Source organism: Chiloscyllium punctatum, chromosome 46 (assembly GCF_047496795.1).
Source record: "Chiloscyllium punctatum isolate Juve2018m chromosome 46, sChiPun1.3, whole genome shotgun sequence".
Taxonomy (NCBI): Eukaryota; Metazoa; Chordata; class Chondrichthyes; order Orectolobiformes; family Hemiscylliidae; genus Chiloscyllium; species Chiloscyllium punctatum.
The window spans coordinates 33,525,182-33,549,576 of record NC_092784.1 but is presented as its reverse complement, the minus strand read 5'-3'; the positions used below and the strand labels follow the sequence as shown (position 1 = coordinate 33,549,576).

The following is a 24,395-nucleotide window of genomic DNA, read 5'->3' as shown; positions in this document are numbered from 1 at the left end:
CAAAGTCCTTTCCCTGGGGCGGGGGAGTCCAGAACTAGAGGGCATAGGTTTCGGGTGAGAGGGGAAAGATATAAAAGAGACCTAAGAGGCAACTTTTTCATGCAGAGGGTGGTACATGTATGGAATGAGCTGTCAGAGGATGTGGTGGAGGCTGGTACAATTACAACATTTAAAAGGCATTTGGATGGGTATATGATTAGGAAGGGTTTGGAGGGATATGCGCCGGGTGCTGGCAGGTGACAGAACCTTTGCCACGGCTTTTATTTTTGCATCGGCATTGGGGCCTCATTATCTGTCCTGTAGGCCGTGCCCACACTGAGAGAGAAAGTGAGGATTTCGAGGGGGCCTGTCAGCTGACAGCATTTCAGTCTGACAATCCATGGGACCCTCACAGCTTGTAGCCCCAACCTATAGTCTCGTAATCCCCCCTCCCCCCACCCCCACCCACAGGAACACAGGGCCTTGCCTCAAAGGGGGTGATATTCTCAGCACAGGGTCCACAGGTCAAAGGTCAGCCCTCTCTGGCTCTCTCCTACAGTGGGAGTTTATGAACAGTTCCAGCCTCTCGGAGGAAGACCCTCTGGTCACCTGTAGACCTCAGTCTCCAAGGTGACCAGAGCCCTCGATTCCTCCATGTCATTCTCCGTCCTGGAATCGGTCCTTGGGTATGAGGAGGATCCCACAGCCTGAGGCCTGCGCGAAGGCTGCCAACTGCTGGTTGCTGAGGGCAGCGTAACCATGGGGATTGTCGACTTCACCCCTGTCAAAGACTGAGTGGGTCACCAGACTGGGCCTGCGTGAGAACTGCCACATAACAGCCTAGCACAGCCATCAGCCTGACCCTCCCTCGATGAGTGGCTCGGTTTGAGCCCATCATAATGCCGTGAACCATGTTGGCACCAAGAAACCAGGCAGTTTCCATGATGACTTCATCCTTCTGCAAATTTGCAGTTAGCCCCTCAGCCAATGGCAGCTATAGTTGGCTCTTCGGGGACTAGGGCTACTCCCTCATGACCTGACAAATGGACCCTTGAGGAATGGGGTGGGGGAGTCCAGAACTAGAGGGGCATAGGTTTAGGGTGAGAGGGGAAAGATATAAAAGAGACCTAAGGGGCAACTTTTTCACACAGAGGGTGGTACGTGTATGGAATGAGCTGCCAGAGGAAGTGGTGGGGGCTGGTACAATTGCAACATTTAAGAGGCATTTGGATGGGTATATGATTAGGAAGGTTTTGGAGGGATATAGGCCGGGTGCTGGCAGGTGGGACAAGATGTGGTTGGGATATCTGGTCGGCATGGACAGGTTGGACCGAAGGGTCTGTTTCCGTTTCTCTACGAGTCTATGACCTTGTTTAAGAATGGAGCAAGACAGAAGACAGGAAACTCCCATCAGATTACCCTGACCTCAGTCTTTGGGAAGGTTTAGGAGTCCATTTTTAAGGATGAGATTGCAAAATGCTTGGAAGTGCAAAGCTGAGTCAGCACAGCTTCGGAAAGGAGAGTGGAAAAGTGTGGCACTGGAAAAGCACAGCTGCTCAGGCAGCATCCGAGGAGCAGGAGAATCGACGTTTCGGGCATAAGCCCTTCATCAGGAGGTCAAGGGAGGTCAAGTCTGACAAATCTGATAAGAATTCTTTGAGGAGATAACAAGCAAGTGGATGTGATTTATGTGGACATCCAGAAGGCCTTTGACAAGGTGCTGCACAGGAGGCTGCTCGTGGTGTTAGGGGCAAGGTACTGGTACGGATAGAGGATTGGCTGACTGGCAGAAGGCAGAGAGTGGGGATCAAGGGGTCTTTTTTCTGGATGGGAGGTTGTGAGTTCCACAGGGGTCAGTGTTGGGACCACAATTGTTCATATGATACCCTAATGAGCTGGGTGAGTGAACAGAGACCATGGTGGCTGAAGGACAGCTGGAGGGACAGGTAGTGCTGAGGAATTGGGGAGAACTGCAGAGGATTTGGGCAAGGAAGAGGCAAGGTGGGATACAAGGTGGGGAAGTGTCAGGTGACACACTTTGGTTGGAAGGCTGCTGGAATAGAATATTTTCTGAATGGGACGATCTGAGTCACAAAGGGTCTTCAGAGTCTTAATTCAAACTTCTCTCATGGTTCAGGTGCCAAATGGAATGTTAGCATTCATTTTGAGAATACAAGACCAGGGATGTACTGCTGAGGCTGTATGGTCAGACTGCAGTGGGAATATGTGTGCCCTGTATCTGAGGAGGATTATACTCATGTTGGAGGGGGGTACTCAAAGAGTCTGATAAGAATGACCTCAGGGACAAAGGACTTGTCACGTGAGGAGTGATTGGGGACTCTGGGTCTGGACTCGATGGAGTTTGGAACAATGGGGGGGGGTGTGGGGGAAGAGTCTAATTGAAACATACTGAGAGGCCCTGATAGAGGGGACATGGGGAAGATGTTGCCACGGGTGGGAGATACTGCGAACCCGAGGGCACAGCTTCAGGGTGGAGGGGAGACTCTTTACATCCGGGATGAGGGGCAATTTCTTCAGTCAGAGAGTGAGGAATCTGTGGGGGTCACTACCACCGAGGGTTATGGAGGGCAGGTCATTGAGTGGCTTTCAGACCGAGATGGATAGGTTTGAGATTGTTAAAGGGACAAAGGGTTATTGTGGGGTGGGGGGGGGGGGGGGGGGGGTGGTGAAGAGAATGGGGTTGAGAAGCACATCGCTCATCAAATGGAGGAGCAGACTCAATGGGCCGAATGGCCTGATCCTGCTCCTATCTCGTATGGTCTTATTGTTGGATACTCCTCCGTTGTATGGATCCGATTGTATCCTGCTGTGTTATGTTAAAGCTCACATTGTGCTCGATCAGAGTCTCTGCACACGCCACACCCGACACACTGGCCCCCTCCCTCCCCCCCTCCCTCTATCCTCCACTCCCTCTGTCCCTGTACCTTCCTGCCTCAGGTCATTCTAAACTTCCCTCGTGTCGTTCCCCTCTGTTTGATCGGTCTGTGCCCACACCCTCTCCCTCTCCATCCCCTTCCCACTCTCCCAGTGAAGGAGCAGGAAGGGGTTTCGCTACAAGACACGTCTGTCCGGCCGGAGTTCTGTCAAACTACTCCGAGGCAAACTACAGTCGCTATAGCAACTGGCCACAAAGAACAGGGATCACGTGGCATCTGAAGAGCTGAAAGCAGGAGGGACTATCAGAGAGAGCTCAAAGAACAAAATGGAGTTTGTCAGCTAACTTTAGAGAGAAGGCCGGGGGGTGGGGGGGGGTGGGGGGAAAGAGGGAGAGAGAGAGAGAGAGAGAGAGAGACGCAAAGTGGGAGCGAGGGAAAGAGGGAAGCAGCTGGCAGTGGGGGAAGGAAAGAGAGAGAGAGAGAGAGTGCACAGGGAAGGGCAGAGAGGGCAGGTGGGGGAGGAGAGAGTAATAAGAGGTGGAAGGAGAGAAAGGCAGAATAAAAGGCAGGAACCTTGGAGAGAAACAAGGAAGGAGAGACAGTGGGGGTGGGGGGAGAGATGGAAGGTTAGACTGACACAGAGGGCACTCCAGAGTACTTTGTGAGTGACAGGGAGCGATTGCAAAGGCCTGTCTCGCTGGGAAATCCTCCGTTAGTGACACCGTCTGTTCACAGTAAGTACAGCTATTCATCCTCTGACTGAGGAAGTGGATCTCCCAAACACGAAGTGAGAGCTCGCGAGAGGACAGCCAGTGTTCACCCTGACCCTGCACCCAGACACAGCACAGTGCTGTCTGTCACACACCCCCCAGTCCCTCCATCACCCCCACCCTGACCCTGCACCCAGACACAGCACAGTGCTGTCTGTCACACCCCCCCCCAGTCCCTCCATCACCCCCACCCTGACCCTGACCCTGCACCCAGACACAGCACAGTGCTGTCTGTCACACCCCCCCCAGTCCCTCCATCACCCCCACCCTGACCCTGACCCTGACCCTGCACCCAGACACAGCACAGTGCTGTCTGTCACACACCCCCCAGCCCCTCCATCACCCCCACCCTGACCCTGACCCTGACCCTGCACCCAGACACAGCACAGTGCTGTCTGTCACACCCCCCCCCAGCCCCTCCATCACCCCCACCCTGACCCTGACCCTGCACCCAGACACAGCACAGTGCTGTCTGTCACACACCCCCCAGTCCCTCCATCACCCCCACCCTGACCCTGCACCCAGACACAGCACAGTGCTGTCTGTCACACACCCCCCAGTCCCTCCATCACCCCCACCCTGACCCTGCACCCAGACACAGCACAGTGCTGTCTGTCACACACCCCCCAGTCCCTCCATCACCCCCACCCTGACCCTGCACCCAGACACAGCACAGTGCTGTCTGTCACACACCCCCCCAGTCCCTCCATCACCCCCACCCTGACCCTGACCCTGCACCCAGACACAGCACAGTGCTGTCTGTCACACCCCCCCCCAGTCCCTCCATCACCCCCACCCTGACCCTGACCCTGACCCTGCACCCAGACACAGCACAGTGCTGTCTGTCACACACCCCCCCCGCCCCTCCATCACCCCCACCCTGACCCTGACCCTGCACCCAGACACAGCACAGTGCTGTCTGTCACACAGCCCCCAGTCCCTCCATCACCCCCACCCTGACCCTGCACCCAGACACAGCACAGTGCTGTCTGTCACACACCCCCCCCCGCCCCTCCATCACCCCCACCCTGACCCTGACCCTGCACCCAGACACAGCACAGTGCTGTCTGTCACACACCCCCCCCGCCCCTCCATCACCCCCACCCTGACCCTGACCCTGACCCTGACCCTGCACCCAGACACAGCACAGTGCTGTCTGTCACACAGCCCCCAGTCCCTCCATCACCCCCACCCTGACCCTGCACCCAGACACAGCACAGTGCTGTCTGTCACACCCCCCCCAGCCCCTCCATCACCCCCACCCTCACACTGACCCTGCACCCAGACACAGCACAGTGCTGTCTGTCACACACCCCCCAGTCCCTCCATCACCCCCACCCTGACCCTGCACCCAGACACAGCACAGTGCTGTCTGTCACACACCCCCCAGACCCTCCATCACCCCCACCCTGACCCTGACCCTGCACCCAGACACAGCACAGTGCTGTCTGTCACACACCCCCCAGCCCCTCCATCACCCCCACCCTGACCCTGCACCCAGACACAGCACAGTGCTGTCTGTCACACACACCCCAGACCCTCCATCACCCCCACCCTGACCCTGATCCTGCACCCAGACACACCCCAGTCCCTCCATCACCCCCACCCTGACCCTGCAAAAGTGCTGGAAACCTCCTGACCTGGGTAGGGGTGCAGACTCCCCTAACTGCCTCTCTTTACCCCGGTGGATTGTATGGTGTGTTGGGGGAGACAGGGATTGGGCAGGAGATGGTGGAGGAGGCAGTGGTAATGGTGTTGCAGACAACCCTCCCATTGGGGCCTTGTCACACGGTGATATTTACTTCACTGCGATTCCTTGTCACTGGAGCTTATTCAGCCCGACTCTCAGTCTCTTCCTCCATACACTTTGGTGACTGACCGACCCAGCCAATATTCCGAGCAACAATGGGAATATCTCCTGGCTTGTCTTCCCAAGAACCCCATCACCCTTCCCCCACATCCCCCCGATATGGTCCATTTATGTCCCAGCATGGACCAGTGTCTCGGCAACAGGTGGCTGGCTGGCTGCTGGGCTGGCCTGACTTCCTTCCCCAAGGATGTGCGTTGCCTGGTAACTCAGCTAGGCCCAAGCCTCACCCTGACTGAACCACAGGGTTAACACACAGAACATCACCACTCAGACCCTGAACAAGGTGCAGAGATACCCAGCTGATCTCACTCCCAAATTCTAAACATTTCCGCAAGGTTATAAATATTTACAGAAAGAGCTTAACGGAAACTTCCATGTCAGTAATTCTATAAGCCGGAACATTTGGGCTATGGATGTGGTGGATACCCAATGTTGACCAGGAGAAGACCATGACTTGGTTTTCTCTGGTTCACCCTCTCTATATATTTGACAATTTGGCTTATTCGTGTGGTAAAACATTGTCAGTTAAATCCTAAGAGCTGGTGAAAAAAAAATTATCCTGTTAGAGGTTTACAATATTATGGGAGGCATGGGGAGAATGGATAGTGTGGGAATCTTTTTTCCCCAGGGTAGAAATGTCAATTACTCAGGGACATAGGTCTAAGGTTAAAGGGGGAAAGGTTAAACGAAACGTGTGAGGGTGGTGACTCCCTGGAATGTGCTGCCAGAGGAACTGGTGGAGACAGATGGAATAGAAACATCAAAGGATCATCTTAATAGAATAACAGAAAGCCAGGGAATAGAGGGATACAAACTGTGGAAAAGGGTTTGTTGAAAGGATCAGGTGTTGGGATAGTCTTGATGGACTGAAGGACCTGTTCCTGTGATGTATTGCTCTCTTTTGACATTCCGGTGATGGTCAGAAAGACATCAGGCTTGAATCCTGAGGTGGACAGGGCTCAGTGACTGAGGAGAAAGAGGGGCTGTGTGGTCCCTACCCCCACCCCCTCCCCCCCGATCATCAAACATGGAGGGACTGGGGTGTGTATGACCTGCTCCAATGCCCACTCTCCTCAGGGTCTGCCACAATTCTTACATGAGGTAAAAACAATGACTGCAGATGCTGGAAAGCAAATACTGGATTAGTGGTGCTGGAAGAGCACAGCAGTTCAGGCAGCATCCAACGAGCAGCGAAATCGACGTTTCGGGCAAAAGCCCTGTTCAGGTGGTCTCTGAGAACAAATTCCACGCCATACAGTTCTCCCCCCCTCTCTCCCACACCCCAACACCCACTGCCTGCCCACACAGTTACACCCTCACAAAGGGACGTTACCCTCAGTGGGATTGTCACTAGACCTATTAATTAAGAAACTGAGTGTTAGTGTTCTGGAGACCCTGGGTTCCTATCCCACCACAGGCAGATGGTGAGATTTCAATGCAATAAAATCTCTGGAAACAGGAGCATAATGATCACTGTGAAAGCACTGACAATTGTTTAAGTAAAATCCCCCACCTGGTTCACAAAAGTCAGTCAGATCTGCGGGGGATTCCACTCCCACAGCAACTACAGCCACTCAACCTTAACAATCACTCGGAGGTCTGCACCTTCTGACAACCGACGCAGGGCATCAGACACAACAACTGCACAAGAGAGTGCCGACGGCCCAACAAAGTTCCTCTTCCTGATATCTACTGACCAATCCAAAACTGGGAGAGCTGGCTCACAGACTGGTCATACAACAGTCTGACAGCCACACTCGCAGAGTCATCCCAGACAGACAACATCAGTCAGCTCAGCTCCAGGACATCTCTGCAGGAGTCCCTCAGGGTAGTGTCCTCACCCCAAACACCTTCAGCTGCTTCATCAATGACCATCTCCCCCCCCACCCCCCCCATCACAAGGTCCGAAGTGGGGATGTTCCCTAATGAGTGACCATAAGATTTTTTTCCACACAGAGGGTGGTACGTGTATGGAATGAGCTGCCAGAGGATGTGGTGGAGGTTGGTACAATTGCAACATTTAAGAGGCATCTGGATGGGTATATGAATAGGAAGGGTTTGGAGGGATATGGGCCGGGTACTGGCAAATGGGATTAGGTCAGATTGGGATGATTGGGACCAAAGGGTCTATTTCTATGACTCTATGACTCCATGACTATATGATGTAGGAGCAGAAATGCTTCTATCCTTCCGACCAAAGTACATAACCTCATACAAGGTTTGTGAAGGTTTGTAGCTCAAAGGTTGAGGTTTAGGGTATAGGTTTGCTCGCTGAGCTGTAGGTTTAATATCCAGACGTTTCATTACCTGGCTAGGTAACATCATCAGTGGCGACCTCCAAGTGAAGCAAAGCTGTTGTCTCCTGCTTTCTATTTATATCTTTCTCCTGGATGGGGTTCCTGGGGTTTGTGATGATGTCATTTCCTGTTCGTTTTTTGAGGGGTTGAAAGCCGAAAGAGGGAAGGAAACAAACTGAACAGACAAGAAAAGAAATCCCTAGAAAACCTCAAAAAAGACAAAAACCATCGTTATATTACATGCAGACAAGGGTCGGCTCATTGTCATCCTGAACAGAGGGGACTACATAGAGAAAGCCAAGGCACTACTCGCAGACACCAACATCTACCAACAGGTTGAGCTAGACCCAACCCCACAACTAGGAAACAAAATTACATACCTCCTAAAAAAAAATTACACAATTCCGGACAATTAAACAAGACGGAATTCCAGAAAATAAAACCCGACGGGACCAACACCCCATGATTCTACAAACTACCGAAAATCCATAAACCAGGAGCCCCCCTCAGACCTATAGTCTCATTACCCGGAACACCAACTTACAGACTGGCCAAAGAACTACACGCAAGACTGAAATACCTAGTAGAAGAGTCACAGCCCTCCATCCACTCCACCCAGGAATTCCTAAAAATCATCAAAAAACACCAAAATAGAGGAAGACGAAACAATGATCTCATTCGACGTAACAGCACTGTTCACCTCCATCAACAACGACCTGGCAAAGGAAACACTTCCCACACTTTTAGAAGAGACCATCACACACACCCCACCCACCATCAATCACATTACCAACGAAAACATCATGAAGCTAGTGATCCTGTGCCTCACCACCCACTTCACCTTCAACAACATAATCTACAAACAAACCAACGGCACACCCATGGGATCTCCGCTATCAGGATTCATAGCAGAAGCGGTAATGCAAAGACGAGAACAAACAGCCCTACCAACCATCAAACCGAAAATCTGGGTCCGCTACGTAGATGACACCTTTGTCATCACAAAACGAAACAAGATAGAAGAGACATTTAACATAATCAACAACACCCTCACAGGAATAAAGTTCACCAAGGAGGAAGAAACCGACAACAAACTCGCATTCCTGGACATCACAGTCGAAAGAAAGGTCAACGGAGAACTACAAACCTGCGTATACAGAAAACCGATAAACACTGACCAAATACTTAACTACACCAGCAACCATCCCAACACACACAAATGAAGCTGTATCAGAACACTATTCCAACAAGCCACCTCACACTGCAGCATAGGCGAACTTCGGAAAACAGAGGAGAACCACCTATATAACGTATTCAAGAAGGACAGATACTCAAAAAATACAGTCCGCAGATTCCTCAAGAACAAACCACGACAAGCAGACCAAACACAGCCAGAAACCCTAACCACTTTACCATACATCAACGAAGTTTCAGAAATGACAGCTAGACTACTAAGACCCCTCAGAATCCTAGTAGCACACAAACCCACCAACACTCTCAAACAAAAACTAACAAACTTAACAGACCCAGTACATCCCATGGACAAAACCAACGTCATCTACAAAATTCCATGCAAGGACTGCCACAAACACTACGTAGGACAAACAGGAAGAAAGTTAGCCACCAGGATACATGAACACCAGCTAGCCACAAAAAGACACGACCAACTCTCCCTCGTAGCCCTACACACAGAGGAAAAAACCCACCAATTCGACTGGGACAACACATCTATCCTGGGACAGGCTAAGCAAAGACATGCCAGAGAATTCCTAGAGGCCTGGCACTCCAACCACAACGCCATAAACAAACACATAGATCTAGATGCCATCTATCAACCCCTCAGAAAACGAACAGGAAATGACATCATCACAAACCCCAGGAACCCCATCCAGGAGAAAGATATAAATAGAAATCAGGAGACAACAGCTTCGCTTCACTTGGAGGTCGCCACTGATGATGCTACCTAGCCAGGTAATGAAACGTCTGGATATCAAACCTACAGCTCAGTGAGCAAACCTACACCCTAAACATTACCTCATAATTTTCCCACATTGCAGTCCATCTGTTATTTCATTGCCCACTCTCCCAGCCCATCCAAGACCTTCTGCAATCTCCCAGTTTCTTATTCAACATTACCAGTCCCTCCACCGAGCTTGTGTCATCTGTGAAATTAGCAACAATGCTCCCAATTCATTCATCCAGAACATTAATGTATCTCTCTGTGTGGAGTTTGCACGTTCTCCCCATGTCTGCGTGGGATTCCTCCAGGTGCTCCAGTTCCCTACCGCAGTCCAAAGATGTGCAGGTTAGGGTGGATTGGCCGTAGGAAATTGTCCCATAGTGTTCAGGGATGTGCAGGTTAGGGTGGATTGGCCATGGGAAATTACCCCATAGTGTTCAGGGATGTGCAGGTTAGGGTGGATTGGCCGTAGGAAATTGCCCCATAGTGTTCAGGGATGTGCAGGTTAGAGTGGATTGGCCATGGGAAATTACCCCATAGTGTTCAGGGATGTCCAGGTTAGGGTGGATTGGCCATGGGAAATTGCCCTATAGTGTTCAGGGATGTGCAGGTTAGGGTGGATTGGCCGTAGGAAATTGCCCCATAGTGTTCAGGGATGTGTAGGTTAGGGTGGATTGGCCATGGGAAATTGCCCCATAGTGCCCAGGGATGTGCAGGTTAGGGTGGATTGGTCAGGGGTAATTGCCCCATAGTGTTCAGGGATGTGCAGGTTAGGGTGGATTGGCCATGGGAAATTGCCCCATAGTGCCCAGGGATGTGCAGGTTAGGGTGGATTGGTCAGGGGTAAAGGTAGGATAATAGGGGATGGGAATGGGTCTGGGAGGATCCCGTTATGGTCCATAGGGACCACATCTGCAACAAGTGTTGGTTGTTTGACGAGCTCAGGCTCAGAGCCAAAGAGCTGGATTCTGAGCTTTGAACGCTGCGATGTGTAGGTGAGGTGGAGAGCGACCTGCACTAAAGGGCTTCTGCCCGAAATGTCGATTCTCCTGCTCCTTGGATGCTGCCTGACCTGCTGTGCTTTTCCAGCTCCACACTCTCCACTCTGATCTCCAGCATCTGCGGCCCTCACTGTCTCCTTAGTGACCTGGAAATGCCTTGGCCTTGGATTGCCACTTTATTTACTTAGTTCTGAATCTGATTTGTAAAAGGTCCTACTGGTCTTTTAGTTTGTAACCTGTAAATATTTCCCCCATTTACCTTCAATCTCAAAGTGACCGACATTAGACAGTCAAATTTGTAGCTGTCAGCAAGCAGTGAACTGAGAGTGTATCTGTCACATGACCATTTTGCTCTGGGCTCCTCTCTCCCGTCAATAATACCATACAAACCATGAATCAATGATAGCTGCGGTATATTGAGCTGAAATGACTCTCACTAGCTAATTCACAACAATGCAGTACACAAACGGTGCTTTGACCCAACTTGGAAGGGTGTCGTGAAACTTGAAAGGGTTCAGAAAAGATTTACAAGGATGTTGCCAGGGTTGGAGGATTTGAGCCACAGGGAGAGGCTGAACAGGCTGGGGCTGTTTTCCCTGGAGCGTCGGAGGCTGATGGGTGACCTTATAGAGGTTTATAAAATCACAAGGGTCATAGATAGGATAAATAGACAAAGTCTTTTCCCTGGGGTGGGGGAGTCCAGAACTAGAGGGCATAGGTTTAGGGTGAGAGGGGAAAGATACAAAAGAGACCTAAGGGGCAACTTTTTCACACAGAGGGTGGTATGTGTATGGAATGAGCTGCCAGAGGATGTGGTGGAGGCTGGTACAATTGCAACATTTAAGAGGCATTTGGATGGGTATATGAATAGGAAGGGTTGGGAGGGATATGGGCCGGGTGCTGGCAGGTGGGACTAGATTGGGTTGGGATATCTGGTCGGCATGGACGGGTTGGACCGAAGGGTCTGTGTTCATGCTGTACATCTCTATGACTCTATGTCCGTGTCAAATGTGATGCTATTTGAAAGTAATCCCATCTGCCTTCACATGGTCCATATCCCCTATACGCTGCCCGTCCATTGTCTGTCTAACTACCTCTTAGCTGAAAATGTGTTGCTGGAAAAGCGCAGCAGGTCAGGCAGCATCCAAGAAGCAGGAGAATCGACGTTTCGGGCATGAGCCCTTCGGAGGAAGAGAGCTTCTTCAAGGAAGGTATCCTTGCAAGAGGATTCGCAGTGGGTTAAAATCTTCGAGGAGAAAGATCCAGCATCTGCAGTCCTCACTTTCTCCCAACTACCTCTTAAACATTATTGTTGTATCTGCTTCTACTCTCTTCACTGGGGGAGTAATCCAGGTACCTGCTAACCTCTGTTTACGAAACTTACCCCTCTCATCTCACTGCAAACCTTTCCCTCCTAATATTTAACATTTTGATTTTGGGAAAGACACTGTGGCTGTCGATCCTATCCATACCCATCATAACTTTATATCTATCTGTCAGGTTGCTCCTCAGTGTCCAATTCAAGTCTGTCTGACCTGTCCTTATAGCTCATATACTCTTGTCCAAGTATCATCCCAGTAAAGCGCTTATACAAAGCGTCCACATCCTGCCTGTAGTGTGGTGACCAGAACGGCACATAATACTCCAAATATGGACTGACCAAAGTTTTGTTTAGCTGCAGCATGACCTGCCAATGTTCATACTCAGTGCCCTGACTGTTGGAGGCAAACATGCTATCGGCCTTCTTATCCACTGTGTTGTCATTTTCATGGAGCTATGGTCATGGATCCCAAGATCCCTCTGTACATCAATGCTCCAAACGGCCCATTCCTGATGAAGGGTTTACGCCCTCTCCGTCGACTCTCCTGCTCCTCGGATGCTGCCTGGCTGGCTGTGCTTTTCCAGCACCACCATTAATTGTGTGGTTTTCCTTTTGCATTTGACTCCCCAGAATGCATCACCTCACACTTGTTTGCCAGCCAGAAAAACACCCCTCCACAATTACCCTCTCAGACCAAGCCAATTATAACTATCTAACCTGCCAACTCACCATGGATTCCATGTAATTAGATTTTCAGGCCCGGCCTACCATCAGGTGCCTTGTCAAATGCCTCAGTAAAGTCTGAATCCACAACATCCCTGCTCTATCCCCAAAATTGTTCTTTGTCACTTCCATGGAAAAAACTCAATCCAGTTTGTGAGACAAGACCTCCCCTGAATAAAGTCATGCTGACTCTCCCTAATCAGCCCGTCCTTCTCCAAATGCGAGTAAATCCTGTCCCTCGGAATCTTCTGCAATAATTTCCCTACCACTCTTATAAGGCTCGATGGCCTACAATATCCTGGATTATTCCTGTTTCCCTTCTTAAAGGGTTCACAGTCTCCTGGAACCTCACCTGGGGCCTAAAGAGGATAGAAAGATTTTGTACAAGACCCCAGCAGTTTCCTTCCTGCCTCCTTCAAACTATTGGGAGGGATCCCATCAGGTCCTGGGATTTATCTACCTTCAGGTTTTTCAACATATCAACACACAGATTCACAGAGACACAGAGTCACAGAAACAGACCCTTTGGTTCCAACTTGTCCATGCCAACTAGGTTTCCTGAACTCAACTTGCCCGCGATTGGTCCATATTATTCCAAACTTTTCCTATCCATGTACCCATCCAAATGTCTTTCTCGATCTTGTAATTGTACCTCCATGGATTGGATAGACAGTCAAATTCTCTTTGGAGAAAGTGAGGACTGCAGATGCTGGAGATCAGAGCTGAAAATGTTTTGCTGGAAAAGTGCAGCAGGTCAGGCAGCATCTAAGGAACAGGGGAATCGATGTTTCGGGCATAAGCCCTTCTTCAGGAATGAGGAGGGTGTGCCAAGCATGCTAGGATAAAAGGTAGGGAGGAGGGACTTGGGGGAGGGGCATTGGGAATGCGATGGGTGGAAGGAGGTTAAGGTGAGGGTGATAGGCCGGAGAGGGGATGGGGGCGGAGAGGTCAGGAAGAAGATTGCAGGTTAGGAAGGTGGTGCTGAGTTCGAGGGTTGGGATTGAGACAAGGTGCGGGAGGGGAAATGAGGAAGCTGGAGAAATCTGAGTTCATCCCTTGTGGTTGGAGGGTTCCTAGGCAGAAGATGAGGCGCTCTTCCTCCAACCGTCGTGTTGCCATGGTCTGGTGATGGAGGAGTCCAAGGACCTGCATGTCCTTGGCAGAGTGGGAGGGGGAGTTGAAGTGTTGAGCCATGGGGTGGTTGGGTTGATTGGTCCGGGTGTCCCAGAGGTGTTCTCTGAAACGTTCCGCAAGTAGGCTGCCTGTCTCCCCAATATAGAGGAGGCCACATCGGGTGCAGCGGATGCAGTAAATGATGTGTGTGGAGGTGCAGGTGAATTTGTAGCAGATATGGAAGTATCCACTGGGGCCTTGGAGGGAGGTGAGGGAAGTCTAGGCAGGGGAGAGAGGATCTGAGATAGAAATGGAGAGGTCTAGGAAAGGGAGGGACTCCTCCTCAGACTCCTCCCTCCCCTTCCTGGACCTCTCCATTTCTATCTCGGGTGACCGAATCAACACGGACATTTACTATAATCTGACCGACTCCCACAGCTACCTAGACTACACCTCCTCCCACCCTGCCCCCTGTAAAAACGCCATCCCATATTCCCAATTCCTTCATCTCCGCCGCATCTGCTCCCAGGAGGACCAGTTCCAATACCGTACAACCGAGATGGCCTCCTTCTTCAAGGACCGCAATTTCACCCAGACGTGTTTGACGATGCCCTCCACCGCATCTCCTCCACTTCCTGCTCCTCCGCCCTTGAGCCCCGCCCCTCCAATCACCACCAGGACAGAACCCCACTGGTCCTCACCCACCACCCCACCAACCTCCATACACATTGTATCATCCATCGTCATTTCCGCCACCTCCAAACAGACCCCACCACCAGGGATATATTTCCCTTCCCTCCGCTATCAGCATTCCGAAAAGACCACTCCCTCTGTGACTCCCTCGTCAGGTCCATACCCCCCACCAACCCAACCTCCACTCCCGGCACCTTCCCCTGCAACCGCAAGAAATGCAAAACCTGCGCCCACACCTCCCCCCTTACTTCCCTCCAAGGCCCCAAGGGATCCTTCTATATCCGCCACAAATTCACCTGCACCTCCACACACATCATTTACTGCATCCGCTGCACCCGATGTGGCCTCCTGTATATTGGGGAGACAGGCCGCCGACTTGCGGAACGTTTCAGAGAACATCTCTGGGACACCCGGACCAACCAACCCAACCACCCCGTGGCTCAACACTTCAACTCCCCCTCCCACTCCACCAAGGACATGCAGGTCCTCGGACTCCTCCATCGCCAGACCATAGCAACACGACGGCTGGAGGAAGAGCGCCTCATCTTCCGCGTAGGAACCCTCCAACCACAAGGGATGAACTCAGATTTCTCCAGTTTCCTCATTTCCCCTCCCCCCACCTTGTCTCAGTCAAATCCCTCGAACTCAGCACCACCTTCCTAACCTGCAATCTTCTTCCTGACCTCTCTGCCCCCACCCCACTCCGGCCTATCACCCTCACCTTAACCTCCTTCCACCTATCGCATTCTCAACCCCCCTCCCCCAAGTCCCTCCTCCCTATCTTTTATCTTAGCCTGTTTGGCACACCCTCCTCATTCCTGAAGAAGGGCTCATGCCCGAAACGTCGATTCTCCTGCTCCTTTGATGCTGCCTGACCTGCTGCGCTTTTCCAGCAACACATTTTTCAGTCAAAGTCTCTTTCCCAGGATCAGACTGTGCAGGCAGAGGTTTACGGTGAGATCAGAGAGGAATGTTTAAAGAAGATGTGTAAGGAACATTTTTTAAACAGAGGCAAAGAGCTACCATAGAACGCTCTCCCAGTGGACATGACAATAATGTTTAAGACTTATTCCTCCGGCAGCTCATTCCATTGATGCACCCCCCTCTGTGTGAAAAAGTTGCCCCTCAGGTCCCTTTTAAATCTTTCCCCTCACACTTTACACCGATGCCCCTTTAGTTTTGGACTGCCCTCCCCTGCAGAAAATACCCTGGCTAATCACCTTCTCTATTCTTGGCTTGATTTTACAAACCTGTATGATGTCACCTCTCAGCCTCCTACGCTCCAGGATAAAATACCCCAGCCTAGCCAGCCTCTCCTTATAAACTCAAACCTCCCAATCCCGGCAACATCCTTGGAAATCTTTGCTGAGCCCTTTCCAATGTAATACTATCCTTCTGGGAGCAGAGGGGGCCAGCGTTGTGTGCAGTCCTACACTGGTGTCCTCACCAGTGTCTTGTCCAGCTGTAACACGATGTCCCAACTCCTGCACTCAATGGTTTGACCGGTGACGGTAAAGCTAACAAATACCTTCTTCACCACCCTGTCTACCTGAGATACCACTCTCCAGAAACGATGTACCTGCACCCCTGGGTCTCTCTAGTTCAACACCTCTTGCTCCTTAACATCGAAATGTCTTCATGCACCAACACACATCTCTCCAGGTAGTTTTATAAATTGTTTCTCATGAAGGACCTAGCTCTGGCTCCACACATAAACTCTCTCCTTTAGCCTTGAGTGGACCTACCCTTTCCCTAGCTGCTCCAAGTATGTCACACTTTGGGATTAACCTTAATCCTAGTTGCCAAAGACATTTCCCTTCTAACCTCCCTAATTTCTTTGTTAAATTCTGCTCTGCTTCCTTCATACTTCTCAAGAGTCTTGTTTGATTTGGACAAACACATAGTCAGGAAAGGATGAGAAGGGTATGGGCCAGGTACAGGGCCAATGTGGACGGACATTCTGGTCAGGATGGAGCAGTTTAGGCTGAAGGACTTGTCTCCCTGCCGTAGGACTCTGTGATGTTATGACTGTAACTTTAATTAACAAGAGAAAGGAAACATATCTTATCTCTCAGAATCTTCTGAAGTAACTTACCTATCACCGATGTTTGTCTTCCTGGTCTATCGTTCCCAGGTTTCTCTTTGCAGCACAACATTCACCACCCTCGAGTCTTCCGGGTTGTCACCCGTGGCTAACAATGATTCAATAATATCAGCCAGGGCCCCAACCATTTCTTCTCTCACCTCTCTCAGTGTTCTTGGATATATCTGGTCAGGCCCAGGAGATTTATCCACCTTCACACATTCTAATATGTCAAACACCACCTCTACTGTGATATGGACTGTCCCCAGGATATCAGCACTAATGTCTCCTAGTCCCAAGTCTTCATGTCTTTCTCCACAGTAAATACAGAGGAGAAATATTCATTGAGGAGCTCACCCATCTGCACAAACAAGTCCACGTTGGGGTGCTCCTGTTCTCTCTCAAGTTTTTTTTTTCCCTTTGATATACTGAAAGAATCTCTTTGGATTCACCCTAATCTTCTCTGAGGAACCCTAAACTTCTGATATCTCTTGGTTCCCAAGTCTTGCCATCCTTATCTTTTATCCTGACAGCAACATGTCAGCCCTGAACTCTGGTCAACTGATGTAGCTTTACCTTCAAGCCTCAAATCCAATGTTTCCAATTCCTGAATAATACCGCTGTAATTAACATTGCCCCAGGGGAGCACTTTCACCCAAGCACCAGCCTTATCCTTTCCTATCGTGATGTTAAACCTTGCGGGATTAGGACCAGTGTACCCGAAATGATCCCTGGCTGAAACTTGGATCACTGAGCCACCGTCATTCCCCACACAAACTTGAGCATAGCTCCTTCTGTAGTTGGATGGACTATTTCCATATTGTTTTACTAATACGTCCTGAAGGCACCTCTCAAATTCGGGAACATCTAAACTCCTGGCACTCCGGGAGTCCCAGTAAATATTGGGGAAGTTGAAATCACCCTCTACAACCACTCTGTTGTTTTTATATCTTTCCATGATCTGCTCACGGATCTGTTCATAGGATCATATCTCCACTGGTAATTCCCACTGGCTATTGGGACGTCTTATCCTATCAGAGTGATCGCATCTTTCAAAGAACAAAGAACAAAGAGCAAAGAAAATTACAGCACAGGAACAGGCCCTTCGGCCCTCCAAGCCTGTGCCCATCCAGATCCTCTATCTAAATCTGTCACCTATTTTCTAAGGATCTGTATCCCTCTGCTCCCTGCTCATTCATATAGCTGTCTAGATACGTCTTAAATAACACTATTGTGCCCACCTCTGCCACCTTGCTGGTAACGTGCTCCAGGCACCCACCACCCTCTGTGTAAAGACCTTTCCATGTATACTTCCCTTAAACCTTCCCCTCTCACCTTAAACTAGTGACGCCCAGTAAGTGAGTCCCCCACTCTGGGGAAAATGCTTCTTGCTATCCACCCTGTCTCCACCCCTTATGATTTTGTAGGCCTCAATCAGATACCCCCCCAGCTTCAGTTTATTTAGTGAAAATAATCCTAATCGACTCAACCTCTCCTCATAGCTAGCACCCTCCGTACCAGGCAACTTCCTGGGGAACCTCCTCTTCACCCAAATGGCCTCCCTAGTTGAGCCCTCCAAAATGTCCTCTCTGAGGACTCTGTAATCAGGAATGCAACTCCTCCACCCCCACATACATCCCCCTCTGTCTTGCCTGAGACATCAAAATCCTGGAAAGTTAAGCTGTGAGTCCTGCTGTTCTCTCAACCAAGTTTCTGTAATGGCTACCACGTGGAGTCCCACGTGCAAACCCAGACCCTAAACTCATCTGCCCTTACTTCTTATACTCCTAGCAGTAAAATAAATTCCACTGCTAAAGAATTTCAAACTTTTAAAATGGACAAGGAAAATAAAGATTTACCAGTTCAATTTCTACACTGCCTCCAAATTTCCCGAAATGTATATTCACTCGAGCCAAGTCGGACTTTGACGTGATCTTTTCTTCTGAATGTGGCAACGTTTATTTTGCAAAACATTCAGCTCCAGAACCCTCAGATCCTGAAGCAGTCCGTGTCCAAATGTAACAAGATCTGGACAATATCCAGGCTTGGGCTAACAACTGGCAAGTAACATTCGCCAGGCTAAGACCATCTCCAGTAAGAGACAATCTAACCACTGCCCCTTGGCATTCAATGGTGCTGCCATCACTGAATCACCCACTTTCAACCCCATATCCTGGGGGTTATCATTGATCAGAAACTCAACAGGACTCACCACACACTGGCGACATGACCAGGTGAGAGGCTAGGAATACTGCATTGAGTAGGCCAACTCCTGACTCCCACCATCTCCAAGGCACAAGGCAGGAGTGGCATGGAATACTCCCCACTCGCCTGGATGCGTGCAGCTCCAACAACACTCAAGTAGATTGATTGGCACCACATCCACAAACATCCCCACCCTCCCCCCACCGACGCTCAATAGCAGCAGTGCGTACCATCTGCAAGATGTCCTGCAGAAACTCACCAAACATCCCCAGACAGCACCTTCCAGACCTACACCCACTTCCATCGAGAAGGACAAGGGCAGTAGGTATTTGGGAACACCACCCCCTGCAAGTTCCCCTCTGAGCCCCTCCCCATCTCTGGGTCAGAATCCTGGAATTCCCTCCCTCAGGACATTGTGGGTCTACCCTACAGCAAAGGGACTGCAGCAGTTCAGGAAGGCAGCTCACCCCCCACCTTCTCAAGGGGCAACTAGGGGCAGGGTAATCAATGCTGGGCCCAGCCAGTGACCCCCACATCCCACCAATGATTTTGTTAAAAACACTCCCTCCACACTGAGATAGACCCCCACAATTTACCCTCCTCTCCTTCCACACAGAGTCTCTCTTTACTGCCCACACACACCCCTCCCCGCTCCCCCATTTTCTCTGCAACTGGTAACCTGTAACCTCTGTTGCAATGTCCCCAACTCGCTTCAGTTCCCAGACGACCGTGATCCACTGAGATTGTTAAGTGTGCGCTGCCCCAGGATATTTCAATTCCCATTCTGGTTTGCAAATCCCACAGTGCCCTCAGTACCTCTGACCTCCCTGCTTCTACCTCAACACCTCGGGCCCACCAACACTCTGAGGTACGTCAGCCATGGCAATTACTCCTGCAGCTTCGGTTCAACAGCCGGAATGTTCCGGAATCCCCGTTCCACGCTCCTTCACTACCCTTGATGAAATACTCCTCAAGGCCGATTCTCTGACCAGGCTTCAGGTCACCAGGCCACGATATCCCCCCAGTGTAACTCCATTTCATCGTACGCTCAACCATGACCATTCCCTGAATCAGCTGACTGGGACATTTTGTCACATTCGAGGAGATATAGAAATGCAGGTTGTTGTTGTCAGTGACAGGATCACATTTCACAACACGCCAACGACTGGAAGCTGTCCCAGAGCTGCAGAATAGCACAGACTCTGCAATGGAGTGAACGCCTGTGTCTCTGCTGGTAATGACTGTGGGAGGGGCCTGTGTCTCTGCTGGTAATGTCAGTGTGGGGCCTGTGTCTCTGCTGGTAGTGATAGTGTGTGGGCCTGTGTCTCTGCTGGTAGTGATAGTGTGTGGGCCTGTGTCTCTGCTGGTAATGACTGTGGGAGGGGCCTGTGTCTCTGCTGGTAATGACAGCGTGGGGGCTTGTGTCTCTGCTGGTATTGACAGTGTGTGAGCCTGTGTCTCTGCTGGTAAAGACAGTGTGGGGGCCTGTGTCTCTGCTGGTAGTGACAGTGTGGAAGCCCGTGTCTCTGCTGGTAATGACAGTGTGGGTGCCTGTGTCTCTGCTGGTAAAGACACTGTGGGGGCCTGTGTCTCTGCTGGTAGTGACTGTGTGGAAGCCCGTGTCTCTGCCGGCAATGACAGTGTGGGGGCCTGTATCTCTGCTGGTAGTGACAGTGCGTGGCCTGTGTCTCTGCTCGTAATGACAGTGTGGGAAGGGCTGTGTCTCTGCTGGTAGTGACAGTGTGGAAGCCCGTGTCTCTGCTGGTAATGACAGTGTGGGGGCCTGTGTCTCTGCTGGTAATGACAGTGTGGGGGCCTGTGTCTCTGCTGGTAGTGACTGTGTGGGAGCCTGTGTCTCTGCTGGTGGTGACAGTGTGGGGGCCTGTGTCTCTGCTGGTAGTGACTGTGTGGGAGCCTGTGTCTCTGCTGGTGGTGACAGTGTGGAGGTCTGTCTCTCTGCTGGTAGTGACAGTGCGCGGCCTGTGTCTCTGCTCGTAATGACAGTATGGGAAGGGCTGTGTCTCTGCTGGTAAAGACAGTGTGGGAACCTGTTTCTCTGCTGGTAATGACAGTGTGGAAGCCCGTGTCTCTGCTGGTAATGACAGTGTCAGGGCCTGTGTCTCTGCTGGTAGTGACTGTGTGGGAGCCTGTGTCTCTGCTGGTGGTGACAGTGTGGAGGTCTGTCTCTCTGCTGGTAGTGACAATGTGGGGCCTGTGTCTCTGCTGGTAATGATAGTCTGAGGGCCTGTGTCTGTCTGCTGGTAATGACAGTGTGGGGGCCTCTGTCTCTGCTGGTAATGATAGTCTGAGGGCCTGTGTCTGTCTGCTGGTAATGACACTGTGGGCACCTGTATCTCTGCTGGTAATGATAGTGTCAGGGCCTATGTCTCTGCTGGTAATGACAGTGTAGGGCCTGTGTCTCTGCTGGGTCTGTGCTGGTATAATCCCTGCTGATTAATGCAGAGCTTTCCCAAAACCCTGTGCCTGTCACCAGCAGAGAACCTCATCTCTCACACACACACACACACCAGCAGAACACCACACCCACTGGGATTTTCTGCAAACTGTTGCTCTCCTCTGAGTGCAGTCTTCCCCCACCCCCCGGGGAGTGTGGGGAAATCCCTCAGGAATGTTCCCCTCCCCCCCACCATGACCACACCCCTTTCCTGCACTGAGCGTGTGCGAGGTTTGGTATAAAGCTGATTGGAGGAGGATCAGTTCCCAGGGGGTACTGTCCCTTACCCTAGCCCTGGGGTGTGGCCCAGTCCCAGCAGCTCTCCCTGTGGGGGAAATGGTCAAGGTGTAAGAGCTCTGGTCCATGGGACAGGGAGGGTCAGTACCTTCCCTGTGGTCACTGCCTCTGTCCCTTCACGTTTGACCAGTTTCTCCTGGCTCCTGGCTCCGTTCCCAGGGGACCCTGCAGTGCCGCCCACCGTATTCCCACCGACTGGTGACGGTTTATTCGGTGACCCTGGGGGAGTTTGTGATCGGGGAGAGCAGCCTTCGATCAGTAACAGGTAGGGCTCGTGTCTGCTCTGCCCTTTCAGAGCCACCATCCTCAGACCCGTGATGGAACTCCCTTCCTGGACCCAGTGCCTCCTGGAAGGGGACTGGAACCGAGAGACAGTGCCTCGGGGGGGGGGGGGGGGGGGGGGGAAGGACGGAGGGAGGGAGGGAGGGGGGTGACCCTCCTACCCCAACAAAGCCCTCTGTGGTTACACATTCCCGGTGGAACAGGGACTTTCTGGGATACCATTCCCAAAAATCCATTGTGTAGATTGTAACCTCAAACCTGCATTTCACACTCCCCACCCCCCACCTCCCCCCACACCTCCTAATAACACCCCCTCCCCCAATAACGCCCCAGTGTGATACATAGAACATAGAACATAGAACAATACAGCACAGAACAGGCCCTTCGGCCCACGATGTTGTGCCAAACTTCTTTCCTAGATTAAGCACCCATCCATGTACCTATCCAAATGCCGCTTAAAGGTCACCAATGAATCTGACTCTACCACTCCCTCGGGCAGCGCATTCCATGCCCCCACCACTCTCTGGGTAAAGAACCCACCCCTGACATCTCCCCTATACCTTCCACCCTTCACCTTAAATTTATGTCCCCTTGTAACACTCTGTTGTACCCGGGGAAAAAGTTGTGGGGCAGTGGGTAGCGTCTCTGCCTCTGGGCCAGGAGCTCCTTGATGTGGTCCCCAGCCAGGCCTGCATGATCAGTGATTGCCAGTGAGAAGCAGGGGGGGTTTCCTGGTCAGCTATCTGAAATCAGAGCCTCTCGTTCCATTGCGACAGACTGTACTGTGCTGGGAATGGTGTGTTATTGTTACTGTAGTAATGGATGGTCCTGGATGGGGTACAGTTGGTTCGATGGTTAATCTTCATTCATGTCTGTGCTATTTTCTTGCTTCAGTTGGACAGTGTCTCCAACAGGAGTACTAAACACAGTACTCGTCATCTGATTTAAGGCACTACATAAATGCATTAGACACAGTTCAGAGACGGTTCGCTCTCTGAATGAATTGAGTTGAATTTAATTTGGACACAGTGAAAATCTTTGTCTTGTGAGCAATACAGGCAGGTCACAGAGTGAAGTAAATAATAGATAAACAGCGGCAAAAACCAAAACACAGGGACAGGTGAATGTTAAGAGTTTGAGAGTCCATTCAGTATTCTAACAACAGTAGGGTAGAAACTGTTGTGAAACCGGCTGGTGCATGTGTTCAGGCTTCTGTACCCTCTCCCCGATGGTAGAGGTTGTGGAAAAACATTGCCAGGGTGGGGTGGATCTTGGAGAATGCTGACAGCCTTTCCCTGACAGTGGGCCTGGTAGATGGATTCTATAGATGGGACGTTAGCCTTTGTGATTGTCCGGGCCGAGTTCCCCATTCTCTGTAACCGTCTCCGATCTTGAATGGTACAGTTGCCATACCAGGTCGTGATACATCCAGGCAGAATGCTCTCAATGGCGCACCCTATAAAAATTGGCGAGGGTATTCGCTGTCATGCCAGATTTCCTCAGCTGCCTAAGGAGGAAGAGACGTTGTTGGGCCTTTGTAACCAGTGCGCCCACATGGAGAGTCCAAGAAAGCTTGTTGTGGATGACCACTCCCAGGAGCTTGACACTCTCCACTCATTCCACCTCTGTGCTGTTGATGTGTAGGGGGGGCATGAGTAACATCCCGCTGAAAGTCAATAATGAGTTCCTTTGGTTTTGCCCGCGTTGAGAGCTAGGTTGGTCTCAGTGCACCGTTTCTCTAGGTCTTCCACCTCCCGTCTGTCGTCTGTTTCTTCACCATCTGAGATTCGACTGGCTATGGTGGTGTCATCAGCGAACTTGTAAATGGCATTAGTCTGGTATTTGGTGACGCAGTCATGGGTATACAGTGAGTACAGTAGCGGGCTGAGGACATACTCCTTGGGGGGCTCCAGTGTTGAGTCTTAATGAGGATGACATATTGTCCCCAGTCTTCACCGATTGTGGCCTGTGGGTCAGGAAACTGAGGATCCAGATGCAGAGAGTGAGCAGATTGTGTTATGAGGAATGTTTGTATGGACTGGATTTGTTTGTGAGAATTGGACAGGATCACTTGACTGGAATGTGTCCGATCCTGAGGGGTGTGGAGAGGGTGGATGTGGAAAGGATATTTCCTCTTCTGGGAGAATCTGAAATTGGGAATCGTTGTTGAAAACTTGATTGAATCTCATGCGAAACGGACTGTTTCTACTTTTGAGGCTTTGGAACTCCCACCCTCAAAAGCTGGTGGAAGCAGAGGCTGTGAATATTTGGGAAATAGGGGTGATAAACTGCTTGCTAGCAAGGGGAAGAAAGGATGGCTCAGATTGCAAGATTGAGTTTACAATCAGAATATTGAATGGTACAGGAGTGTCGAGAGACCAAGTGATCTCCTCCTGCTCCTTGCTGTATGTTGGTAATGACTGGCAGCCTGGGGGTTTGATCAGTGTTC

The 24,395-nt window shown here is 50.9% G+C and overlaps 1 protein-coding gene across 3 annotated transcripts in view; it reads left to right on the top strand.

The window, feature by feature from the left end:
• Nucleotides 1–3,276: 3,276 nt before the first annotated feature.
• The window catches only part of LOC140467941 (volume-regulated anion channel subunit LRRC8D-like), a 34,050-nt gene continuing 12,931 nt past the window's right edge, over nt 3,277–24,395 (top strand). For 2 of the 3 annotated variants that reach the window (XM_072564008.1, XM_072564010.1), the window contains exon 1: nt 3,277–3,610. The gene's annotated coding sequence lies outside the window, so the exon portion shown is untranslated. Of the gene's footprint in view, nt 3,611–9,631; nt 9,785–24,395 lie in introns of those variants that run through there. The other variant, XM_072564009.1, reaches the window with a different exon arrangement.